This window comes from Mus musculus, chromosome 2, assembly GCF_000001635.26.
Source record: "Mus musculus strain C57BL/6J chromosome 2, GRCm38.p6 C57BL/6J".
NCBI lineage: Eukaryota > Metazoa > Chordata > Mammalia > Rodentia > Muridae > Mus > Mus musculus.
Genome location: NC_000068.7, coordinates 179,013,190 through 179,023,097, shown reverse-complemented (window position 1 = coordinate 179,023,097; position 9,908 = coordinate 179,013,190). Strand labels below are relative to the sequence as shown.

Here is a 9,908-nt window from a genome sequence, read left to right as displayed (position 1 = left end):
ACACACTCACGCTCAAGTTCTAGAAGCACGGGTGGGTGTGTATGAGTGTGGGAGGAATCAACCTAGGACTGTGTATTGGGTCACAGCAATTCTATTTGAGGAATGCCTCTCCACGCAAATGACACTTGAAAAGAGAACAAGGTGAACAAGGTCCCATGACTTGCAAAAGGTAAAGCAGTTGCCATCCCCAGAGTAAAGAGATTAGGGTAATGGCACCATGCTGAGTGAGGGGAGGGGTGGGGCCCATATCTGCCTGGGCCCAGTGCATACAAAATGAGCAATGAATGGCTTTAGGGCCCTCTTACACCTAAGGATTCCTTATGTCTTTGGCAGGTTCTGGTTATAAGCCAGGAATGTAATGACATATGTATAACACTAAAGCTTTCCTTCGGGCTGTGGAAAGCTGGGAGTATTGTTCAAGAGCCCATCGACAGAAGCCCAGCATCTCACATCTTAATGAAGCCTGCAGAGGAGGAGTCAGGCTGCAGGCCACAAAGGCTCAGAGCCCAAGGGTCAGAAGGGCAAATCCAAGGGAGATGAATCTGAGTGTGGGGAACCTGCAGCAGGGTACCTGTGGCAAAGCCTGAGGGTAGGTGCAGGCAGAGAGCAGGCTGTTTGCATCAGTCCTTACTGTCCTGCCCACAGCAGCCATGGGCAAACACTGTGCAGGTGTGACCTCAGCTTAAGGTACCCAGAGCACCACCTGACTGACTCATCCTGGGAGCATCTACAGCAGGCAGTCACCAGGGTCAACTGGACTATGTTTAGGATTACCTGGAAGGCCAGGCAGTGGTGGGGCATGCCTTTAATCCCAGCACTTGACAGGCAGAGGCAGGCAAATTTCTGAGTTCGAGACCAGCCTGGTCTACAGGGTGAGTTCCAGGACAGCCAGAACTATACAGAGAAACCCTGTCTCGAAAAACCTAAACAAACAAACAAACAAAACAAGACAAGACAAAACAAAACAAAACAAGATTACCTGGAAGGCACACCTCTGAATGTCTGTGAGAATATTTTTAGCAAGGTCTCACTGAGGAGGGAGATCTGCTCTGAATGCACTCTGATCTACCCCATGCCAGCCAGCTCTCCCCTCTCTCTCTGCTTCCTGACAGTGGGCAGACTGTGAAGAGCTGCTTCAGGCACACGTAGTCACACCTTCTGCTTCATGGTGGTCTGTACCTTCAACCTAAGGACCAAAACAAACCATCTTCCCCTAAGGAGCCCCTGCAAGATATTTGGTCACAGCAACGGGAAACATAGCTAACATAACAGCATGGTGGAGATTTAGCACAGGCATGGGCGCTGTGTCAAAGGCTTTGTTGGGGAAGACAGAATGTGCAGAACACGTAGGGAATTTCAGTGGAGGTGTTGCACGTTGGAATAGCAGAGACAAAGAACTCCTCACCTGGACTTCCTGGAGGACTAGAGTACGCCGAGTATGAGTGAAACGTGAAACTGGGTCAAAGGAATCATCATATAAATTTAAACTCAAAAATATAAACTCAGAACACAGCAAACTACAGAGAAGTGCGGAAAGGCCAGGTTTCAAACAGAAATAAATGGAAAGCTAGAAGCAAGAATGGAGAAAATGGCACAAGAAATCCCTGAAGGGGTTAGGACCCGTGTAACTCCTTAGAAATAGTTAAAGGTACAAATCCACATACCCAGGAAACCCAGAGACCCTCAGCCATGATCAACACTACAATACACATAAATACAAATTATGAAAAAAATTAAAGCAAAATAGAAAACCTTGAAAGAATTCAAAGGAGAAAAACTGATATGAAGCGAGGGGAAAAACAAAGAACTACTCATTAGAAAAATTTTAATTTGAGGGAAAATGCACCAGTCTGGAATTCTGTGTTGTTTTTAGTAATAAAACACACTATCTGCCCACTCTGTGCCAAGCATCACTTCTTAACCTTCAGAACATTCCAGGGAGAGTCCCATCTCCTGGGCCATACATGAGCTCAAGGACTGCTCATTGCGCTTTCATGACTTCAAGTCTGTAGACCACCTGAAGGTCTGACCCAAGCACATGGCAGGGCTGGCCTGCTCCAAGGAGGGTGGCGCTGGTATTGAGGACCTGGACACCCTGCAGGTAGAGCTTGAGACTCTGCTGTCTTGTGCAAACATGCGGCTGCATATACTCAAGTTGGGTTGAGACAGTGAGCTTGACTCCCCCCAGATACGGGAAGCCCAAAACTGGCAGGGAAGACAGGACATGGGTCAGAGCCTGCCTCAGGATGACCCAAATCCACAAACTTTCAGCCCAAGATCCAAGAACATGAATTCACTGATGACCCAATTGAGATGCCTCAGGTCCCCAAGAATGATGCTCCCAACATGCTCTGGACCACGGTGGAGCCCTGTTGTGCTGATATCACCAGTGAGGAGGTACGAACGCTAGTGGAGCTCGTAAGGGCCCTGAAGATAAAGCTGAACATTGTAAGACTGACACTGGGGACACACTACTCCCAGTGCTGGGCCCAGGAGGCTCTGCTAGAGGAGCAGAAGGATAGACAGCTGTGGCTGACAAGAAGAAAGGCCTCATGGGATCGAACTCATGAACTGGATACAAAAGATGTGGCTATCCTACTGAGGAAGTGTGAGGTCCAGCATGAGCAGCCGGAAGATGGATGGCCTTTTGGTCCCCTGACACAGCCAACCTGCTGCAGGCCCTGGTGGAAGAAAATATTATTTCCCCTATGAAGGACTCTGCTGTTCCTGACATGTCGGGGAAAGAATCAGGGGCTGATGGAGCAAGCACGTCTCCCTGAAAACCGAGCAAGCCCTTCAGCATAACACATGCCAAGACCCTGGAGAGCTTTATCAATGAGTTGCTGATTGCCCAGGGCCTCCTGGAGTCTGAGGATCAGCCTCCTTAAGGACGCATAGGCTGAGGTCCTTGCTGTGCTGTGCAAACAGCAGGCCACGCTGAAGGCATTCAGGGTACACAACAACAATACGAAGCATGATCTGCCCTCCTGGTTCTCGTGCTGAGCGCCAGCTCCTCTGAGCAGTCCATGTGTCTGCTCCTTTCCTGCTCCCACCACTAGCAAGGAAGACCTGGCATGGTCAGGGTTGGCTATGTTCTACTCACCTTGAGTCTTTGGAGCCCAGTGTGTAGAGACAGTCCATGTGTGGTTGCTGACTTTCTGACTAATGTGCAAGCACAGGGCCCTGGAGATGTTCTATGTGAATGGGGAGAGTCCTGAGCTTGACCACAGCAGGGGGATCTGAAGTTATATGTGCAGGAAGAGAGGGGACCTGAGGATGAGTTGTGTACACTTGTGAGGTATGGAAAATACAGAGAAGATTGAGGAAATGAAAGATATATTTCAGGTCAATGGAATCCTTAAGTAAAGATACACAGACATGAAGTCAAAAGACAGGAGGGAACCCAAAAGAATTTCTAGTATCTGGGACCTGCACCCCACAAGGGGAGAAAGGTGGATAGTATGTCAGGGGATGGGCAATGCCTTGTTTAGGACTATTGGCATTGGCCTTGAGGTGCTGAGAAACATATTCTCTGAGGTGTGTCATGGTGGCATGATGTCAGGGGTGATGGCTCAGCCTTGCACCCAGCAAGTGCTGAGCAGAGCTCCCAGCAGCAATGGAGAGGAAGGCTGAGTCAGAGGGCCATGGAACGTGGGACAGGTGTGTGGAGAGGCTGACATGGCATCCCACATGTGCAAGCTGATTCACAGGATGTGGGTGGAGACCAGAAATGTCAAAGATGCCCTTCAAGGTGAGGCTGATGAGGCCAGTGATCATCAGAAGAGGATTGTGGGAGCTGTAGGAGGGAGGCTCCCAGGTCCTGAGCTCTTCCTTTGTGAAGTCCAGGTGGAGGGTGTCAGTGGGCAGCTGACATTAAAACCAGGTTTTTACCGTGGAAGTCCACAAACATGGCAGTTTCTGAAACCAGATGAGGGAATGGAGAACCCTGCCTTCCTGTGTTTCTCCCTGAACTGAAAAGTAATGTTTTTATTCTTTTCTTCTTCTAGCTTGTTATTCTTTCATATGCCTTTTCTTGTTTTCTTTTTAACTAAGAGTGTCACAAAGAAAATATGTAAATATGTCCAGATGCAATTAAGTATCTCCCAAAGAAAGCCGAGTTGTTTCTTTCTATCGATAATTCTTGTCTGCAGGTTGCCATAGCTGCCTGTCTTTTAAATATCTCTCACACGGTGTCTAGTGCCTCGTCCTTCTCTGGGTGAGTGCTCGATAAACGCTAGATGGTAATAATCTTACACACCGCTGCAGTATCTCTGCCGGAAAACCAGCTGCTATTGAATTCCATAAAGTCAAAGTTGTAGAATAAAAAAACAAAGGAACGTGATCTTCTTTTGTTTTGTGGTTTATGAGAGGATTGGATCAAAATCACGGTTCCAACCCAAATAATAGAACCAGCTTCCTGTGATGAAGGGAAGGAGGAAAATAGCATTTATAGAACACTTGCCAAACGCCTAGCATTGTGCTCACGTAGATTAAAAGGTATTTTAAGCATGAAGATACAGAGTATATACCACAGAATTAAGTCAGGGCATCTCACTGGTAAGATCCACGAGGGTTTGAAACTTTCATCTAAAGGAGGATTGCCAGGAGACCAAGGCAGGCTTGGGAAACATAGTGAAACCTTGTTTCAAAAAAAAAAAAAATACAAGTTTCATTTCCAGAACTCAGGTCAGGAGACTTACAGCCTCATGTAATTCTAGCTCTAGGAAGATCTGATGCCTCTGGCCTCTAAGGACACTCACACTCATTTGTGCATACGTTCTCTCTCTCTCTCTCTCTCTCTCTCTCTCTCTCTCTCTCTCTCTCTCTCACACACACACACACACACGCATGCACACACTCACACACACACACGCATGCACACACTCACACTCACACACACACACACACACGCATGCACACACTCATACTCACACACACACACACACAAATCTTTAAAATTTACATCTTAAATTTTATCTACCTTATCTGTCTGTCATCTATCATCTAGCTACCTATCATCCATCCACCTATTTATCTGTATACTTAGAATCTATCCACCCATCCATCTACCCACCCACCCACCCATCCACCCACCCATCCATCCATCCATCCATCCATCCATCCACCCACCCACCCACCTGCCCACCCACCTGTCCATCCATTATTGTCTGTCTATCTTGTGTCTTAAAGGGCTTTAACTACAGTCTCTGTTGACATGTTCAGTCTTTCTGCATCCTGACCCTGTCCTGGGAACCCAGCGGGAGCCATCCTGAGCACGCACCCTGCTCTGCTATCTTTTGATGTCTCTGATGCCTCTTTTGCTCTCATTCATTTACAACTTTGTTTTGAGGGCACTGTTTACAGAAATGATCTGTAGGCAACATAAATCTGGAGTTGTTTTTCTCTCCTTTGACTCTGGAAACATTGTTGCCATTCTGGAGAGAACACAGACAGAAAAGAAGGAAATCCCCCACCTCACCCAGAGTTTAATCACAGACACCTCAGTGATGTGTCACAAAAGAGCTCTTGAGACATGCCCTTCAGATGATGGAATGGAGCCATCTATGTCCTGTTGGTCCTCTTTCACTCCCTGTACCCCTTCCTCCCTATCCTAGAGAGAAGTTGGTTCTTACACCTTGCATCATAACCGTTTTCCCCCTTTGCTTTGTAGGATCGGTACTTAGATGTGCTGTGCTGAGTTTTGCCTTTTAAACTGTGAGATAGAGCAATGGCTGTTTGGTGTTCTTCATGTCCAGTTTCCTTCTCTTGGTGTGTGTGTGTGTGTGTGTGTGTGTGTATGTGTGACACTCTTCCTTTGTCTTTAGTTTGTATGTAAATGATAAAAACTCATGCGGAAGGAAACAATACCATAATTGCTTCCTGGGCCAGGTCCTTTCCCAGGGCTTTGCTTTAGTTTGCGTCATGAGCACTGATGTTCTGTATTCCTTCGTCTGTGTTCTGGCTTCTGGGCTGACTACCGAGTGCAGGGAGACGCTATTTCCTGGAGGCAGAAGTTCTGGAACCATTTCTCTTGTTTCTTTTAAGGGCCTCTTCTAGCCTTCTTCCTGTCGGGTGTCTGTTTAATTATTGATTTGAGGGTGGTCTTTATGCATTCTAGGGAGGAGCCCTTCAGAGGTCAGATGAATTATAGATGCCTCTTTCTATCTAGTAGCTTTTCTGATTTAATTGTTTCTTTTGAGGCCAACAGAGTACTTAATTTTGGTGCCATCAAATTTGGACATGCTCTCCATCATGATTAGAACTTGTAAGGATTCTGGACTTTTAAGTGTTTTCCTGGGTCTGACTGAGATCATGAGGACTCTCTGTACCATGAGCAGTCCTGCCCCTACTGCCCATGTGTGATAGCTAATTGGCACCACAGACTTCACCGGATTTAAATTCACTGTGGAAACACATCCCTGGCATGCTGGGGGATTTCTTTAAACTAAGGAGGGAAGACCTATCTTGGATTTGGGCAGAACATTCTGCATCACCTCTCTCTGCTTCCTGACTATAGAAGTAATATGAGCAGCCTCCTCATGTTCCTGCCACCATGCCGTTTCCGCCACGATGGGCTGAACCTTCAAACTTTACCTTTCAGTAGCTGTTTGTCAAGCATGTTGTCACTGCAGTGAGAAAAGTAACCAATTCTTAAACATGGAAGCTACTCTCCCCTCTTTCCAAAAGGGCACAGGATTGCTCCTCCGCTATTCATTCTAACCACCTCTCTCTCTTGCTCTCTATGGTGAACCAGGTATTCACCTGTGTGAGGGGATTTTAAGGGCTCGTGATTACCTTCAGTGGGGTGTTTGTCTGTCCATCTAGTGTCTAGAAAGCATTCTACTTCACGACCATTGCTCTCCTCACTCTGTCTCCTCCCTTGTCCTTGCGCACGCCGGACTGGCCAGCAGTAACGACGCTGCAACAGGATCCTTCTGCACACGTTTATTGGGAGAGCTTGATTGCAGAGGTGAAGAGACCCCGAGCCCAGAACTGGTGCTGCTTATATAGGCCTAGGAGAGGGGTGTCTCACACCCGGATTGGTTATGCACTACGCCTCATTTGCATGTTCCTCATCTGATTGGCTACTCTCTCTCTCTGTACCTCACAGAGCCTCATTATCATACCTCATTTGCATGTCTCACATCTGATTGGTTATACTCTCAAAGCCTCATTATCATGCTCGGGCCAGGCAGTGTCTTTGCAAAAAACTTTACTGCATATGTACACATTGGTTGTTTGTCCAAACTTATGTGTGGTGGCCAGCAGTAGTCAGTGCCACTCTGCAACGGCACATGTGGCTTCCCACACCTTGTGTGATGACAATGGCTTCATCAACGTCCTGATGTAGAGGTGCTACCTGACATGCTGAAGCTGTCTCCATGGCAGCCCTTCTTCCTGGATTACCAACTCACTTTTCCCATTAGATGTCTGTTAATGCCTTATTAGTGCTCAACATTTTCGGTTATTAAAGCTTAGGTGAACTGCATGGCATCATGGGAGAGATCAACAGAGGCACTCAGCTAGAAAGCCTTTGCCCCAGTGGGGCTGAGGGAACATTATTGCCTGTCACCAGACGTTCTTCTCTACATGGAAGACAATGCCCATCACTGCAGAGTGGAGAGGTGGAGCCTAGGGCTCCGTGGTGAATGAAACACAGCAGGAAGAGGAGCTGGAGTGGCCCAGGCTCCACCCGAAGCACTTCCTATGGTGGCACAGAGGGGCCTGATAAGTCTGGTGGATCTGCTGATCAGAGTCAGGTTCATGGAGAATTTGAGGGCAGAGCACAGAAGGGCTCCAGATATCTGCCCAGGTGTGGCTTTGAGTATTTGGTTGGGATCAAAACGTGCACACAGAGTGAACTGCTGTTGAGGTTGGCCCTGTGAGGCTCCTGTCTGTGCTGCTATTGTTCTTGTTCTTGGTGTCCTTCCTTTCTGTTGTCTTGGAGCTGAGCCCAGCGGTTGACTGACATGCCATGTGAGTTCTCCACCACTGAGTGTTATCCCAGTGCTGGATCTTCTTTTTGAGAGATTTTTCTCTGTGTTGTCTGGACTGGCATCATTCAAATACGAGCTCTATGGCACTCTACGTTGGAGAGTGGCTAGGTCCAGCCTCATTCTGCTGCTTTCCAGCTCTGTCCTTCACATTCTCTTGCCTGTGCATTCCCTCAGGCCCTTCTGCCTGTGAGAGACCCCAGCATTGTCTCTTGGGCTGGCTGTTGCTGCTGGAGTTACTCACTCGGTCTGTATCTGCCTGAAACCTTATTTATTTCCTCACATTGCAGGAGACTCACTGTGCTGGACAGAATTCTACCTCCGCAGCTATTTTCTTTTTGCCCCCTAACGCGTTTTTAATCTCCCTGTCTTCCGGTACGTATCTCTTCCACTGAGAAGAGCCTTGTCAATTTCAGTTAACATTGCTCCTTTGAAGGCACCAGGGCTCTTTCCTCTGGCGAATTTTGAGAATGTTTAAAATTCCCTTTGCCTTCAGTTTGAGGAAGACTCGCTGCTATGTACCCACATGTGTAATTGTTTATTTAATGCTCTTGGCTTTGTGAAGGTCCTGGGATCTGTGGCTTTTGTCTTTCAGTGACTTGGGGGGGGGGGGGCTCTGCCAATATAACAAGGCACACTGCTTCTCCACAGTCCCTTCTCTTAGGAGTTCTAAGACCTGTGCACCAGACCCTGTCCAGTGGCTGTAATAACCCTACCCTATCCCTGGACCTTCCTGATGGTCAGCCTGCGGTTCACTCTTGATCTTGACATCTGATCTTCCCTTTCTGTGTGTGATTTACGTGTTAAGCATGTTGACTGGGTTTCATGTCTGTCTATTTCTTCCCAACCTATGAGATGTTCCTCGTAAAAATCTCCCTTGGTGTGGTGTCTCCCTTGATGTAGATAGCAGATGTGGGCTTGTTTGGTTTTGCCCTTCCTCCCTTCCTCCCTCCCTCTCCTCCCCTCCCTCTCCTCCTCCCCTCCCTTTCCCCACCCTCCTCTCCAAGTGCAGGACTGGTCCAGGTCCTGGGCCCCGTTGACTCTGTCTAAGCTCTATGTGTTTGCTGCTGCTTTCCGCTGTGGATTCTAGTTCTCCGCCTGAGTTTGCAGAATGTGCAGAACACTATACAGCTTTCTGTAGAAATGGCTCAGGGCCATACTGCAGCAGTGTGAGCTCACCTCCAACCAGAGCTCACCATGGGATTAGTGAGAGACTGAGCCACAGCCTGTCCATGTCCTGCCTGCCACTTGCTCCACTCACACACAGAAGCAACCCTGTCCTGACCATTCACTGTCACGTCCACGGCGTACCCTCTCCCCACGGTGCTACTGAGAAGTTGTATAACTTTTTTCCCCGCTTGCTGTTTTCATGTTGAAGCTTGGGCTCATTTACTTTCTGCACTGTTTTAAGGAGATTCATTTGGATTAAATAAACATTGCTGAGGCTTCCTGTATACCAGACACTATGCCACTTGCTGGAGAATAAATGGTGAAGCAGAGAGAGAACGAAAGTCCTACTCAGACCCTATGACTTCTCTTTAGTCTGCTAGAGGGGGCACATGGAAAATGTCCTCAGCCCATAGCGTGGTGACTGCAGAGCCCATCCATCTGACACAGTGAGGAAGGACCTCAGAGGATGTGCGAGGGTTTTGCACACAGAATCCTCCCCACGGAGGGTCTTCACACACAGAGAGAGGATGTCACAGAGTGTCTCAGGCATGCTCCCTGTGTCCTCTCCAACACCTGCATGCCAACCACAACAGCTCTGCTTTGAAGGGTGCTGACCGGCCATGCTTACAGACCAATTGTGTAAGAGGAAATGAAGGCAGATGTGGAGAAAGCTTAAGATCCATTTAAAATTTAAACAGTGCTCATTGTCACAAAAGCTTCGCGGTGAGAGCAGTCTGGCTGCCT

The 9,908-nt window shown here is 47.9% G+C and overlaps 1 pseudogene; it reads left to right on the top strand.

Annotated features, from left to right (window-relative positions):
- Positions 2,153-2,983, top strand: Gm14314 (predicted gene 14314; annotated as a pseudogene).